The following is a 17,240-nucleotide window of genomic DNA, read 5'->3' on the forward strand; positions in this document are numbered from 1 at the left end:
TGTCACTTCGGGAGAGACTACTCAGTCCTGATCCCCCCTCGGGAAGCAGAGTTCATGCACTGGTTCCCCTGCCCAAGGTCACTCCTGAGAAGACGGGGATAAAGTTCTCATCTCTTAACATCGAGTGCTTTATCTCTTCCACGTGGAGACAGGCAATCCAGGCTTCGTACGTTCTGATTTATGCTCTTTCCTCTTCTTGAAAAATGTTCAATTGTATGGCTTTAGCCATCAAAGGAGAGGGAAAGAACCCACAATTTCTTGTAAAAGGCTCTCCCAAGCTCACAATTCCTTTTATCCTCTTAAGAAATGGAGAGAGCGGAGCGCCAGCCCCCCATGAGCCACAGCTGGCAGCGCCCACGGATCCACTAGGTGTCACGTGGCAGAAACCATTGTGTCTGGGGGCCGGAGGGTATCCAGGAACTTGGAGAACCACCATCATCGATCTGAAGTCCTCAGGCCGGATTGGGTTTACATGGAAAGGACCAGGTTCATCTGGGGGTCGCACACCTGGAGGGGCAGGTGCAAAGGACTCCCTAGTTCTGCATCCCTAAGAGGGAGCCACCTAGCCTGGCTTCGGGTCAGGGGCGCAGGAAAGGCGGCTGTGTGTGTGTGTGTGTGGTCTGAGGTGATGGCGACTCAGGGATCAGGAGGAGATTAAAGCCCATGCCCCCCGATGGGAGGGTCCAAGAGTACCGAGGGACTCCTGGGCTCAGCCCTAGCACAGCCTGTCCCAGGAGGCTGGCATTGCCCATCAAAAGACATCATGCAGCAGAGACACAGCAGGGCCCAGCCAGGAAGGACAAAGTCCCAGTTTTAGATTAAGGGTCCATCGTATTGGTTCCTGCTGGAAGCTGAGGTCAGCCAGGGAGGGGAGATGAGAGGTAGGGGGCTAGGCGAGGGGTCCACAGCCCTCTCCATGACAGAGTGCAGCCTTCCCTGGCACAGGCACTCTGGCAAGGTCATGGGTCCAGCCCAGGAGCCAGACAAAGGAGGAAGATCAGAGTGGACCCCCCAGAAAGAGGGGCATCAGCCCTACAAAAGGCCCAGGAGAGATCAGCAAGAAGGAGAGGGGAGAGAATGATGGAGAGCCTAGAATGGGAGGCCTGGGGCTGAGGGTGATCCTGGTCAGTGCAGGGTGACCCATAAACACCCTGATTCGGCCAGGGGTCAGCACTGTTCCACAAGGGACAGGACTACGTCCAGGTGGGGAGGACTGAGCAGTGCTAGGTATGACAGGGGCAGGTGCATGGGTGAGTAGGATGGTGGTACATGCTCCTGAAGAAGAAGAAGACCCTTCCCTTTGCTGAAACTTCAGTTTAAGAATCCCCCCATCCACTCAGCACCACTTCCCAGCTCTAAATGTTATGGCAGAAGGCTTGTGCCCTGGCCTATTTGGACACTTACTGAGGGAAGAAGAGACCTGTCCAGGTGATGAATTCTATCCAGCCACCCAGACACGCCCACCTGGCCCCAGCACAGCCTCCGAGCTCCATCACAGTCAATCAGGGCTGACTCAGCACCTGGACGGAGGTTGCCCAGTGCACCTGGCCTTATCTCCCAAATTCATGGAGTCAGTGCTGCCCCCAGCCCCTGAGGTTGGCCTGTCATGTGATCAACTAGCTCAACGCCCAGAACTGCCCAGTGAGGAGTGGGCATGACCACCAGGCAACATTCATGAAACAAAGGTTAACATTACTTAACCTTTGTTTACAAAGGTAAAGTGTAACATTACACCTGCTGCATGCCAGGCACTGTTCCAGGCACTTGTGGTGTGAACATGAGCAAAGAGATAAGCATCTCCATCACCAAAGAACTTATACTGTGGTGGCAGAAACAAACAACAAACAAGATAAGTGAAAAATAGGAAGAGAAAATATACACACATATAGTAGAAGAGGGGATGAGCCCTGTGGTAAGTAGGGAAGGAAGAAAAGGGATGTAGGGAAGGGGCTTCAGGGTTTTTTTTATTTCCTTTTAAATAGACTTTTTCTTTCCTTTTAAATATTTTTAGAGCAATTTTGGTTTCACAGCAAAATTGAGTGGAAAGTACAGAGATTTCCCATATACCCCCTTGTTCACATGCATGTGCACACACACGCAGGCACACATGCCCCTGTTGTCCTCATCCCTCACTAAAGTGGTGAATTTGTTACAATTGATGCACCTGCACTAACACATCATCATCACCCAAAGCCACAATTTCCATTAGGATTCACTCTTGGTGTTGTACTTTCTATGGGTTTGGATAATTGTATAATGACATGTATCTATAATTACAGTATCATACAGAGTAGTTTTACTGCCCTAAAAATCCTCTGTTTTCCATCTGTTCATCCCTCCCTGCCCCCCCAACCCCTGGCAACCACTGATCTTTTTACTGTCTCCATAATTTTGCCTTTTCCAGAATGTCACAGAGTTGAGTCATATAGTCCATAGCCTTTTCAGATGGGCTTCTTTCACTAAGTGATATGCATTTAAGGTTCCCCTATATCTTTTCATGGCTTGGTAGTTCATTTCCTTAAAGCACTGAAGAGTATTCGATTGTCTGGATGGACCACAATTTATCCATTCGCCTACTGAATGACATCTTGGTTGCTTCTGAGTTTTGTCTATTATGAGTAAAGCTGCTATAAACATCATTCGTGTGGACATAAGTTTTCATTTCCTTTGGGTAAATACCAAGGAGCATAATTTCTGGATCATATGTAAGAGTATATTTAGTTTTATAAGAAATTACCAAACTGTCTTCCAAAGTGGCTGCACCATTCTGCATTCCCACCAGCCATGAATGAGAGTTCCAGTTGCTCCACATCCTCACCAGCATTTGATGTTGTCAATGTTTTGCATTTTGACCATTGCAAAAGGTGTGTAGTGGTGTCTAATTGTTGTTTTAACTTGTATTTCCTTAATTATATATGATGTGGAGCATCTTTTCATATGCTTATTTGTCATCTGTATATTTTCTTTGGTGAGGTCTTTTGCCCATTTTTTATCAGATTGTTTATTTTCTTAGTGTTGATCCTCTGAAAGAGATTGTAGAGAATTGGTATCATTTCTTCCTTAAAGGTTTGATAGAATTCACCAGCGAGTCCATCTGGACCTGGTGCTTTCTGTTTTGGAAGGTTATTAATTATTGATCTAATTTCTCTAGTAGATATAGGCCTTTTCAGAGTGTCTATTTTTTGTGTGTGAGTTGTGGCAGATTTGTGTCTTTCAAGGAACTGGTCGATTCCATCTAGGTTATCAAATATTGGCATGGAAATGTTCTTAGAGTTCCTTTATGATCCTTTTAATGTCCATAAGATCTATAGTCATGTCCCCATTTTCCTTTCTGGTATTAGTAATTTGTGTCATCTCTCTCTCTTTTTTTCTTAGTCTGACTAGATGTTAATTGATTTTATTGCTCTTTTGAAAGAATCAGTTTTTGGTTTTGCTGATTTTCTCTACTGATTTTCTGGTTTTAATTTCATTGATTTTTGCTCTAATTTTTTTTATTATTATTTTACTATTTACTTTGCATTTAATTTGTTCTTCTTTTTCTAATTTCCTAAGGTGAAAGCTTAGATGATCAATTTTAAACCATACTTCTTTTCTAACATATGCATTCAATGCTATAAATTTCCCTCCAAGCACTGCTTTTGCTGTGTCCCACACACTGTGAAAAGTCGAGTTTCACTTTCATTTAGTTGAAAATATTTTTTAATTTTTCTTGAGATTTCTTCTTTGACTAATGTGTTATTTAGAAATGTGTTGTTTACTCTCCAAGTGTTTTTTGAATTTTCCAGCTGTTATTGATTTCTAATTTAATTCCATTATTATCTGAGAGCAGACATTGTTTTATTTCTATTTTTTTTTAATTTGTTAAGTACGTTCTATGGACAAGAGTGGTTTATCTTTGTGTATGTTCCATGGGAGTTTAAGAAGGTGTACTCTGCTGTTGGATGAAGTCATCTTTAAATGTCAATTACATCCAGTTGATTGATGGTGCTGTTGAGCTCAACTATGACCTCACTGATTTTCTGCCTGCTGGGTCTGTCCATTTCTGATAGAGGAATGTTGGCGTCTCCACCGGTCATAGCGGGTTCATCTATTTCTCCTGTGGTCCTATCACTTTTTGCCTCATATATTTTGGTGCTCTGTTGTTAGGTGCATACACAGTATGGATTGTTATGTCTTCTTGGAGAATTGACCCCTTTATCATTATGCAAAGAGGTGCTTCAGTTTTAAGTGAGGTGGTTAGAAATGGCCTTTCAGGAAAACTGACCAAATAAGTGTGAAAGGTGAGGGAGGAGCCACCTAGACACCTGCTGGCAGAGCTGACCTGGCAGCTGGAACAGGAAAGGTGAAGGCTGGCAATCATGTGTGCCAGAAGCAGCCAAAGGGCCCCTTACAATGCAGACTGGATCCTGCCTCTGCTGGCTGAACCCCCACTCCTGGGTTTTCATTGACCCTAGAATAAGCCAATCCACACTGACCCACAAGACCTGTGGGATCCAGCCCTGGGTGCCCCATCTATCCTTCTCCCACGACTCTTGCCCTCCTTCCCTAGGCTCCAGCCACCAGGACCTGCTCTCTCTGCCTTTGACCCATCCAGCTGGTGATCACTTCTGGGCCTGCATCCCTTTCTCTCTGCTGGGGATGCAGGTCCTCCTGCTCGATACCCCATCAATGCCTGGTTCTACAGGTCTCAGCTTCCAGCCCCCTCCCCTCAGCTTCCAGCCCCCTCCCCTCAGCAGCCCCCTGCTGGGGATACAGGTCCTCCTGCTCGATACCCCATCAACGCCTGGTTCTACAGGTCTCAGCTTCCAGCCCCCTCCTCTCAGCAGCCCCCACCAATGGCTCCATCTCACATTTGCTTGCACACCCCAACTTGTTTCCATCAGAGGAACCACACAGTTGAGATGGATCTGTCACTAGATTGCTTTTTCCCTGAGAGCAGGGATGTGGTCTGTTGTGTTTTCCTGCTGCAACCCTCAGGGCGAGGAACACAGCAGGCCCTCAACTTCTGTGCTTGGGATGAATGAACGCCTGTGAGGACAGAGCCTGGAACAGCGCCTGGGATGGATCAGGCCCATAAGAGTTGCTATATATAATGTCATTCACAGTGGAGGGTGGTCCTCAGAGGGTTAAATCATCTTCCTCAGCATCTCCCAGCTTCCAGGAGCAGGGCTTGGATTTGAAACCACAGCTCTGGACCACATCCTGCACCTCTGCAGCAGGGCTGCCTCAGTGCTGATTGGAAGGATTGCTGACCGACTCCTCAGGACAAAAGGCAGCAGCCCCTCTGCTGCTGAGTGGGGTCTCCTGAGCCAGGACTCCCACCATGGTGACAGGCATGTCTATCTGGACGCCCATACACACACACACACACACACACACACACACACACACACACACACACACTCTGTCCTCCCCAGGGCTCCCTGCAGGGGCAGCTGTCTCAGCATTTCTGTGGCAGGATGCTTTCCTGTATGTATCCCAGCCCTGCTCCCTCCTTAAATAATTCAAAGCGCCAACCCTTGCAGATCCTGCAGGCTGGGCATCCTCCCGGGAAGCAGTTGGAATAAGAAGAAAGGGCTGCTGCTCAACCCTGAGTTCAAGAGCTGGCCAAAGCTTTTAATTTAGTTTGATTGATTTAATATCCTGCATCCTGGGAGCTGCACTCAGTGTGATCCTGGCTGCCTCTCTCTGAGCTCAGCCGACAGTGGAGCAGTGCATCATGGGACCTGGAGCAGTAATAAAACGCTCTCTCCTCTCCTCCTGGCCCATCCATCCGCCAGGGGCTATTTGCAGGGAGGAGCGATGAGCTCAGTCACCCTGAGCTGGGCGAGCCCCTCCCCTGTGCTGTAGAAGGCACAGCACGACTGTACCACCTCCTTATTCTGGAAAGATGCTTGGAACCACTTTTTGCTGCCACCTGGGCAATTTTTCAAAAGGGTCTCTCCTCCACTTTATCCTCTACCCCCACCAATGAAGACATTTACCACTGGGGTCTCCCCCAGTGCACGTGCCTCTTCCTCCAGGAAGCCGCTGGAGACTTGATCTTTGCAGCTCTGTGGACCAAACGTCATCAACCCACCAGCAGACAGGTCCTTTGCTCCCATTGGCTTAGACCCCATCATCTCCTTCTGGAGCCAGAGGGTGTCCTGCAAGTAGGACAGGCCCCAAGCCATATCATCCTAGTGTCTCAGACTGAGCCCACATCCATGGCAGGAATTAGGCAAGGTGAGGCCAGGGAATGGTTACAACTGCTTTGCTGGACAAGCCTGTGGGGTCAGTGAGGGGAAAGCAGGCTGGACCCCAGCCGCGACCTCCTCTCCAGGCCTCTCCTCCCAGCTGAGACTCCCCGATCACATGACCTGCCTCTAGTAAGAAACATAGTAATGGGGGTAGGGGGGGATGGATTGGGAGTTTGGGATTAGCAGATGCAAACTATTATATAGAGAATGGATAAACAACAAGGTCCTACTGTAGAGCACAGGGAACTATATTCAATATCCTGGGATAAACCGTAATGGAAAAGAATATTTTTAAAATGTATATATATATATATATAACTGAGTCAGTTTGCTGTACAGCAGAAATTAACACAACATTGTAAATCAACTACACTTCAATAAAAAAAAATAATTAATAAAGAAAAGAAACATCCACGTCAGTCTCCCCGTGCCTCTTCCATGAAGGCAGCCCCTCGGCCTCAAACTCTCCCCCTCCAACCAGCCCATCTCAGCCAAACAGTACTCCTTGGCCTCCCTGGGCTGCCAGCTGCGCCATCAAGGCCCCAGGAGATTCCCGCCCTGCTCTCCTCGGCAGGTCCAGGGCGCTCTGCGTGCTGAGCGGGTGGTCCCGGCAATGCCAGGGGTCCAGGGAGACACGAGGCCCCAGAAAGTGGAGAGGGGGTGCCCTCTCCCCTGTACATGCCTCGTCATGAACCCTCACCCTGCAGGTGTCCTGGCAGGGGCGTGTCACTGTCCCCATGAACACGGTCACACCACGCGGAAGGAGAACATGGAAGGGTCCTTCCTGGGCCCACTCCCCAATAAATCAGGCTCTTCCAGCTAAGGAGAAGGATCCATGGCTGCCAGGCCTCCTCCTGGAAGGACTGTCCATCCCTCGTTCTCAAATCTCCAAAGCTTGCCCCTCATGACCCCACTTCCACGGCCAGCCGCTTATCCACAGCTGGCCACTCCTGAGCTGCCCATGTTGACACAGCAACAGGTGGAAAGCTGCACCCTGCGAGCGTGACGGCTCGCGTGAGCGTGAGTGGGCCCCAGTGAGCCCCCTATGCCGGCGGGACCCTGGGTTTCTCCTGCTGGTGGTCTGCGTCATGTCTGTCACTGCCAGACTCAGGTCCAAGGACCCCACCCTGAGTGTCCATGAGGCAGCTGGTCTGGTCTGCCTGGGATGCTGCCATCAGCAAAGGAGGAGCTGGGGCCAGCACTGATGCTGTGTGACGCTGTGACGTGACACAGGATGAGGGTGCCCAGGGCACCTGGCCTGACCCACAGCTGCGTCTGTGAGTCCCGGCCAGCCCCCGGCCTGTAGATCAGAGGCAGCTTGTTGTGTGTCCCTGCCTGATGACCACGTGAGTTACTTGGCCCTTACTCAGCCCCCTGTGCCGGGCACAGGGAGACAGACATGGCCTTGCTCTTTGGGATCCTGTATCTCGGTGTGTGGGGGGCTTCACGTGGAGGCCGCACCTGCCCTCATTGTCCTTGTCCCCCTGGGAAGGCGCTTCTGTTACCCTGTTGTCACCACTTTGGACAGAAGGAAGCTCCACTCAGAAAGGCAAGACAAGGGCAGAGTGGGATTTGAACTGGGGTCTGGCTGGCCTGTCCACCCACTGCTGAGCTTTATCTCAGGACACCTTGTATTGGGAAGAAACAAAATATAACAAGTCATCTTTGAGCCATTTTGCTGGTACCATGTCTAGCACTGCCACAGAAGCAGAGTTCATCATGTGAGTGTAAACAGGCCTTACTGGGTAGTGAGTGCTCCTCGAGGTCTGGCCATTGTTGCTCTGTCCCATGTGTCCCCATCTGCAAGCTGTAAAGGCAGTGAGACCAGGCAGATGAGAAAGACCATGGCCAGGGGTCCTGCTACCAGGATGCAGTGGGCCCTCCCTGATTGATGACCAGTCCAGACAGGTGTCCAACATCATCGGGGCTGTCTGGAGCCCCAGGTGTCCCCCAGTGACTGGTCCCAAAAGGTCTACAGCACAGGGTAAGGGGGCCGAAGAAGGACACCTCTCTCCAGGCAGGATCCTGGCGAGAGTGAGGTTCCTCTTAGCCTGGAGTCGAAGCATCCAAAGTCGGCTCAGGATCAAGCGCTGGGCTGCTTGCTCCCCATGAGGCTTGGACAGGTTACCCCAACTCTGATGTGGTCCTCTCATGTGTTTGATGGAGAGAGTAATAGAAACTCCACCTTAGATTCGGGGATAAGATGAAGTAAAAACTAAAATAAGTATGCCAAGCATAGTCATGCCCAAGGCGCGTGAGTGTGGTTAACAATTATTCTTGACGCTGAGAACACTGGGATAATTTTTCCATGCAGGGATGGGTGAGTGGGTCCAAGGACTCTGCCCGAGGGTGGCAGTTGTGAACTCCATGATAAAGAAGGAGGAGGAGGGAAAGCCTTGGGGACCACCCAGGCTGCAGAGAGAGGTGGGGAGGGAGAGGTGTGGTCTGGGAGGAGGAGCCGGGAGACAGGCAGGGCACTGCTGAGAGCCAGTGGAGAGATCGGCCACGGGACCAGCATCAGGCAGGTCCCTTCGAATTCCAGTCTCCTGCCCAAGGCGTGGAGGCCCTTTTCTAGGAGGAGACCCCTGGATAAAGCAGCCATCCCAGACGCAGCCCCGATGTGTCCAGGTCTAAAGATGAAACACTCATCTTCCCAGGGTGGGCCCCAACAGAAGGGCCCCTGTAGGCTTTGAAAGATGTGACAAGTGTCAAATCGCATCTTAGCCTGAGGGACCCACGGGAGACGGGTGGCTCCCAGTGGCAGTTTCCTGGAAGTTGCCAGGAGGAAGCCTGGGTCCCTCCAGACAAGATGCTTCTCACCTCAGCCTGAGTGCCCAGGGAGGAGCTGGTCAGAGTCAGTGGAGTCCCTCAGCCATCCCCTTCTGGTTATTTTTTTTTTTTGGATTTTCCTACAGGATGGTAGTTATTATTAGTAGCTCACACTTATTTTTTTTTTTAATTAATTAATTAATTTATTTATTTTTGCTGTGTTGGGTCTTCCTTTCTGTGCGAGGGCTTTCTCTAGTTGTGGCAAGCGGGGGCCACTCTTCATCGCGGTGCGCGGGCCTCTCACCATCGCGGCCTCTCTTGTTGCGGAGCACAGGCTCCAGATGCGCAGGCTCAGTAATTGTGGCTCACGGGCCTAGTTGCTCCGCGGCATGTGGGATCTTCCCAGACCAGGGCTCAAACCCGTGTCCCCTGCATTGGCAGGCAGATTCTCAACCACTGCGCCACCAGGGAAGCCCCCTTCTGGTTATTTTTGAACCACACTTTGCATCTTTCCTCCAAGAAGACCTAAACTCTACGCAATGCTTTGTTGTCTTGTAGAGGCTGTTTTTTTCAGACAGAAAACAGTGATGTGACTGTGACCTTTTCCCAGGATGCAAAAGAAGAATCATTACCCATTTGACCAACATTTAAGCCCCTCGCTTGGGTCCACAATCTCTTACCCGAACCCTGGACCAGACGCATTCCAGGGTCAGAATCTTCTAGAAAGGGAACAGGGTGCACCTGCCCTGTGCCATGAGAGGTCCTCGGCTGGGTCTGGGTGAGCCCCCCTCCACCAGCATTTCAACATGTCTGCAGTAAATTACACCCATGTCCTTGACACACAGGATAAATTAAGGCTATTTAGGACTTCACGGTATTTCAGAGCAGCTTTTCTTCCTAAAGGAATTTCTTTATTTTCCATATGGAAAACCAAGTGGTAGTTCATCCTTGTGAGACACTAATATTGACAAACCTACTTTATATTTTTAAAATACATAGATTCGACTAGATATATTTTTTTTCATTTGAATATTTTTGGTCTGTATTATTTTGCTTTAAATATGCCTCCTTAAATACCCTTAACTCTGTCTCCTCAGAGTTATTTTCCCATTCTTATTCTAAAAGGTTTATATTTTTAACTTGAAAAATTTAGATCGATAATCTAACTGGAATTAATTTTCAAGTATGGGGCAAAGTAATTCTTAATCTTCTTCTCCTTTTAAAAAAAGAATTTGGACATCCAATTGACCAAGAGCCAGTCAGAAACCATTAATCTTTTAACACATATATTCAGCTTACTATTTTTTGTAAAAGTCATAAAAATCAGTTATATTCTTCTATTGAAGAAAATAAGACCTTTAGTGTGTTTCGATTTTCTCCCTTTTTCTCCCCTCTCCTACCCAGTTCTTACTACTGTCACATGGAAATCCTCTTTTTTAATATTTAAAATACTGTGTTCTCTATATAGGATCATGTCAACTGCAAATATTTATTTTACTTCTTCCTTTTTGATTTGGATGACTTTTATTTCTTTTTCTTGTCTGATTGCTCTTGCTAGTACTTCAGTGTTATGTTGAATAAACGTGTTGAAAGTGGGCATCCTTGCCTTGTACCTGATCTTAGAGGCAAAGCTTTCAGTTTTTCCCTATTTGTTATGATATTAGAGGCAAACTTTTCATAAATGATCTTTATTGTATTGAGGAAATTTCCTTTTATACCTATTTTTTGAGAGTTTTTTTTTAATCACGAATGGTTGTTGAACTTTGCCAAATGCTTCTGCATTTATTTAGATCATCATGTGATTGTTATCATTCACTCTATAATGTAGTGTATCACATTTGTTGATTTGAGTACATTAAACCAATCTTGCATCCAAGGGATAAATCCCTCTTGGTCACAGTGTGTAATCTTTTTGATGTGTTGTTTAATTCATTTTGAACCTATATGCAAAACCCTAAAGCTTTCATTAAAAAAACTATTATAACTAATAAACAAATTCAGTAAAGTTGCAGGATACAAAATCAACATACAAAATTCAGTTTTGTATCTTTACACCAAGAATGATTTATCTGAAAAGGAAATCAAGAAAACAGTCCCATTTATCATAACATCAGAAAGAAAAAAATACTTAGGAATAAATTTAACCAAGATGGTGGAAGATCTGTACACTGAAAACTATAAAACATTGATTAAAGAAATTAAAGAAGACACACAGGGACTTCCCTGGTGGTCCAGTGGTTAAGACTTCACCTTCCAATGCAGGGGGTGCAGGTTTGAACCCTGGTCGGGGAGTAAGATCCCACATGCCTTGGGGCCAAAAAAACCAAAAACATAAAACAGAAGCAATATTGTAACAAATTCAATAAAGACTTTAAAAATGGTCCACATCAAAAAAAAGAAAAAAGACACATGGAAAGCTATCTTATGTTCATGGATTGGAACAATTAATATTGTTAAAAAGGCCATACACCCAAAGTAATACATAGATTCAATGCAAATATTACCAAGCTTTTAATGGCATTTTTCACAGAAATAGGAAAAACAATTCTAAAATTCATATGGAACCACAAAAGTTTCCAAATAGCCAAAGCAATCCTGAGAAAGAACAGAGTCATCATACTTCCTGATTTCAAATCATATTACCAATCAAAATGATATGGTACTATCCTAATAACAGACACATAGACCAATGGAGCAGAATAGAGAGCCCAGAAATAAACCTAAGCATATACAGTCAACTAATGTTCAACAAAATTGCCAAGAATACATAATGGGGAAAATATAGTCTTCAATAAACTGTGTTGGGAAAACCAGATGAAATTCTTTTTACCCTTATACTGTACACAAAAATTAACTCAAAAAGAATTAAAGACATAAACACAGGACCTGAAAACATAAAACTTCTAGAAGAAAACATAGGGGGAAACTTCCTTGGCATTGGCCTTGGCAATGAAATTTTTGTATATGGCATCAAAATTTCAGGTAACAAAAGCAAAAATAAACAAGTGTGAATACCTCAAATTAAAAGGCTTCTGCACAGCAAACAATCAACAAAATGAAACAGAAATCTATGGATTGGGAGAAAATGTTTGCAAACTACATATCTGGTAAGATAAGGAGTTAATATCCAAAATACATAAGGAACTCATACAACTCAATAGCAAAAAAACAAATGGCCCAATTTTTAAAAATGAGCAAAGAACCTGAACAGACATTTTCCTAAAGTAGACATACGATTGGCCAACAGCTATATGGAAAGGTGCTCAACATCACTAATCATCAGGGAAATGCAAATCAAAACTAAAAGATATCACCTCATACCTCTTTGAATGGCTATTATCAAAAAAGTAAAAGTGTTAGTGAAGATGTGAGAAAAAGAAAATGCTTGTGCACTGCTGGTGGGAATGTAAACTGGTGCAGTCACTGTGGAAAACAGTAGAGGTTCCTCAAAAAGTTAAAAATAGAACTACCATATGATCCAGCAATCCCTCTTCTGGGTGTGTACCCAAAGGAAATGAAATTAGTACCTCAAAGTGATATCTGCACTCCCATGTTCATTGTGGCATTATTCTCAATAGCCAAGACATGAAAACAATCTAAGGGCACGTTGACAGGTGAATGGATAAAGTATATATACATATATGTATGTATATATACTTTATAAATATATATACTTATCAGCCTTAAAAAAGGAGATCCTGCCATTTGCAACAACACTGAAGAACCTGGAGGATATCATGCTAAGTAAAATAAGGCAGACACAGAAAGAAAAAAACTGCACAGTCTCACTTATACATGTAGAATCTAAAAATCTCGAATCCATAGAAACAGAGAGTAGAACAGTGGTTGCCAGGGGCTGGGGGTGGAGGAAATGTGAAGAAGCTGGTCAAGGCTATAAAGCTGCAATAATGGAAGATGACTAAGTCTAGAGACCTACTGTACAGCATGATGACTATACTTAACAAGACTGTAATGAGTAGTGGATACTTGCTAAGAGAGTACATTTCAGGTGCTCTCATCACATATACAAAAAATGGTAACTATGTGAAAAAATAAACGAAGTTGCTTGACTGTAGTAATCATTTCTCTATGTATATGTACATCAAATCATCATACTGTATACCTTAAATATATACAATGATTATTTAAAATAAAATAAATAATATGTTCTCATTTTAAATATTATACCTAAAAATTCATTTACATTAACTACCAGCTTGACTGGTTTCTTCCTTACCATTATTCTTGATCCCAAGTCCATCTTCTTATTGGACTCATGATTTTTGTTTGCTTTTGTTTTGTGTAATGGATTCAAGTTATTTTTCAAAAAGTGCCCACAGAAGGTAAATTTAATTTTCTGTTTCTTCATGCATGGAAATTGCTTTATTTTCCCTTCTACTTGAGTAATAGTTTTCCCAGGCATGGAATTATAGAATCAAAACTCTTTTGGATCTTTAAGGACATTTTTTCACAAGGTGTGGTGCTGCTTTTAGAAATTTGCCACGAATGTGATTCTTGTTCCATTATGGGAGTCTGTTTCCGTCACAGTTATGAAGATCTTTGGACAGTTTCTTAATTTTTGGACTGCTGGCATTTATCCAGACTGTATCCAAGTGCTTGCATTTTTTTCTTAATCTATCTTGTCCTGTAATAGACACTTTGGATGGAAAAACTCATAGCTTTCTCAATTCGGGAAAAAGAGACTCTTTTCATCTATGAGCATTTTTTCTCCTTTAGCTCTGCTCTCTCCTTTTCCACTCATTTTTTTGTAAAATTTCATAACAATCATCTAGGTGGGTAATTCAGTATTCAGCTCTAACTGTTCTGCTATTTGGCCATTTGGGGGGATTTTAATGTTATCAAATTTCCAAGAACTCTGATCATTTTTATTGCTAATTTGTTTTTCTTGTGTCCTAGGATACAATCTGGGAATGTCCCCTGAATGGAATCCCAGCATCTCGGCTTCCTGAAAATTTACCTGGAAGGCACACGCTCCCTCGAGCAGAGCTCTGCTTCCCTTCTGTGGACCCTTCTCTGCCCTCATCAGCCTCATTCTCAGGTTACCGATCTTCCCCAAAACAAGCCCAATAAAAATTAACATCCAGTGATGCTGAGAGCGAACCAGACACCGGGACTTAGACATTCAATATTCTCGTCCTAGGGACCTTGGGCAGAGGTGAGATTCAGACCCAGAGAGGCTGATCTGGAGCAAACAGGCTCCACTGTGATGCCACACAGCCTCGCCAGGCCCTGGTTTTGTTCAGAAAGGAGCTTCAGATGCTCCTTCCTGGGCCCATTTGTTCAGAATTCCCTGGAGACGGCTCCCACAAGCCTCCTCTGCCTGACGCCGGGCTGCGGCTCTTGGGGGTAGGACCGCTCTGATCTCAGCAGTAGATTCTCACCGACGGTTTGCTCTGGTTTCCCCATCAGTCTGATGCTGCCCACCATCCCCAGAAATCCTACAACACTTCTGCTTCTTTCCTGACATCCCTTCCTAGTTGTCATCCCCCTTGTGTATCATATTCTCATTTGTTCTTTCTTATTCTGTCATTTCTATGGCATTTCTGGTGGGGAGGGGAGAGTGATTGTGTTGTTTGGTGGGTCATTTTGGTCCAATAAAGTCATCTTTCCGAATGTACTATTGCCTCATTCAAGGCGCTGCGGGTTCCACATTGACGCTGGTATCTGGTCTAAACTCTCTAACTGGGCTCAGGGTACCCTGTAGGACTGGACCCCCTGGTCTCCTCTGGCCCTGGTTCACCACGGCCAGCCCTGCGCCAGGGATGCAGGACATCTCCTAAATGTGTCAGAGGGACCACACGCTGGCCCCATGATGAGCTGAACAGTCACGCACAGCATCTCCCATACTGTGTTGTTGTAGTGGACTAGGGTCTTTCTGCCTTTTCCAGACTTTCCACCTCTGGAAGGCAGGGATCGTGCTTTCCAGGTCCTTTTGCAGGACACGCATGCAGTGGGCATTCACTTTTTTGAACACCAGTGCCTCTCCCCTGTGAAATGCCTGTCTGTCCCCATGCTATTGACGCCTGTCATCATCCTATTACTTCTGTAATAGCGGCTTGTACGTTTCATTAAAATCATTCCTTCATGCATCTTTATCTGACACTAGAGCGGGGCTGTCTTGGCGCACAGATTTAGGATTGCATTGCTACATTCTTTGAAAATAACGGAGCATGCGGTGTGCAGTTACTGCTCAGTTAGTCCTGCTCAGCGGATGAAAACAATTCCATCCTCAGCTCTGCCCCTGCCCCTCCAGTGCCGTGGTCTCCAGCCCACCCCTTCACATCTCTAACCCCCAGGCCCTGCAGGTGCAAGTCTCTGCCCTGTAGGACTGCAAACTCTCAGGGCTGGACTGGACTTCCCCACAACTGCTGTACTTCAGCTGTGCAAGGCTGCTTCCCCAGCTGGCGGGGAGGCCCTTTGAGCAGAGATGATGATACTTTGGGTGTGTTGTGCTCTGTCCCCTCTTGGCCCATGGAAAATGCCAGACAAAGAAGAGTAGCTCATGGGCTTCCCTGGTGGCGCAGTGGTTGAGAATCTGCCTGCTAATGCAGGGGACACGGGTTCGAGCTCTGCCCTGGGAAGATCCCGTGGGCCACAGCTGCTGAGCCTGCGCGTCTGGAGCCTGTGCTCCGCAACACGAGAGGCCGCAATGGTGAGAGGCCCGCGCACCGCGATGAAGAGTGGCCCCCGCTTGCTGCAACTAGAGAAAGCCCTAGCACAGAAACGAAGACCCAACATAACAATCAATCAATCAATCAATCAATCAATCAATCTTTAAAAAAAAAAAAAAAAAAAAAAAAGAGTAGCTCATTACATCCCCAATGCCAGTGGAGCACAGTGGAAAAGGCAACCCCATGGATGTGACTCTATTCTGAGCGTGGTGGGACTGGGACCCCCAAGCACCACAGCCAACCCCAGAGTCCACGTCCAAGCTTGGCTGTGACGAGGCTCAGACCTCCTTCCAGACCACCAGTGTGTAGGGACAAGTGCGGCCAGGCCAAGAAGAAGGCTGCCCCTGACTTGGGCGGAAACCTTTCACTCCCAGTGACTCACCCATCTGTTACCCCATCTGCTCAGCTCTTTCAACATGATCGTAAGGCTGGTACCATCTGCTGAGAGCCTCAAATGTGATATCACAAGGAGCTCCCGGGCCTCACCACCCACTTTAATGATGTAGAATTGGAGGCTCAGGGAGCGAGGGAACTGGTCAGAGGTCTGGCTGAACTTGAATCCAGGGCCATTCGATTCCAAACTTACCGTTTCCCCCACTCCAGAGAGCTGCCTCCCTGACAAGTAAAGATCACAGGATGCCTGGAGTTTCCAAGTTCCTTCCTGAATTTTTTAAAAGGTCATAAAAGTTTAATACTCAAAAGCGTTAAGAAATACCATAAAAATACTGTCTGTCTCAAGACCAGAGGTGTGTTTCTCTCTTGGGATCAAAGGAGAATTATCCTCTTGTGTGGGAAAACGTGTATCGGTTAGATGAATGAAGCCCACTAATAAAGCAAATTAAAGATTGAAAACCCAGACCAGCTCCCGCGATTCACAGACTCATGATGTCTGTCTCTCAGTTTCCGCCCCAAATGCCTGTACCCACCCCCCGTGCTCCCCCGTCGCCGTCCATCAGGGATTTAGGACACGTGACTGGCAAACAGCCTATGAGCAGGACTCCCCACAGGCGTCCCTATGGGGAATCCTCACCTTCAAGCAAATGCTCGCTGTGTAAGTGGGTTTTTCTCTGGGGAGGGAACAAAGGAAGGAAGGAGGCATGGCCTTCCTCCACTGCTCTGTGCCAGGACCAACATCGCCCTGGAACCCTGGAAAGCCTATGACTGATGCAACAGCCATGGGACAGGCAGGAGGGGAAAGGGTGACACCAGAGGAGGGTGACTCCCTAGCCCCCAAGATGGGCATTATGGGCTGAGATGTGCCCCCCAAGTTCTGTGTTGAAGTCCTAACCCCGAGGACAGCAGAGTGTATTTGGAGATGGGTCTTTACAGAGGTGATCACAGTAAATGAGGTCACAGGGGTGGGGCCCTGATCCAATATGACTGGCGTCCTTATAAGAAGAGGAGATCAGGACACAGACACACATGGAGGGACGACCATGTGAGGACACGGGCAGAAGACAGTGTCTACAAGCCCAGGGGAGAGGCCTCGGGAGGAACCAGCCCTGCTGACACCTTGACCTTGGACTTCCAACCTCCAGAA

The sequence above is a fragment of the Eubalaena glacialis genome, chromosome 11 (genome assembly GCF_028564815.1).
Source record: "Eubalaena glacialis isolate mEubGla1 chromosome 11, mEubGla1.1.hap2.+ XY, whole genome shotgun sequence".
Lineage (NCBI taxonomy): Eukaryota > Metazoa > Chordata > Mammalia > Artiodactyla > Balaenidae > Eubalaena > Eubalaena glacialis.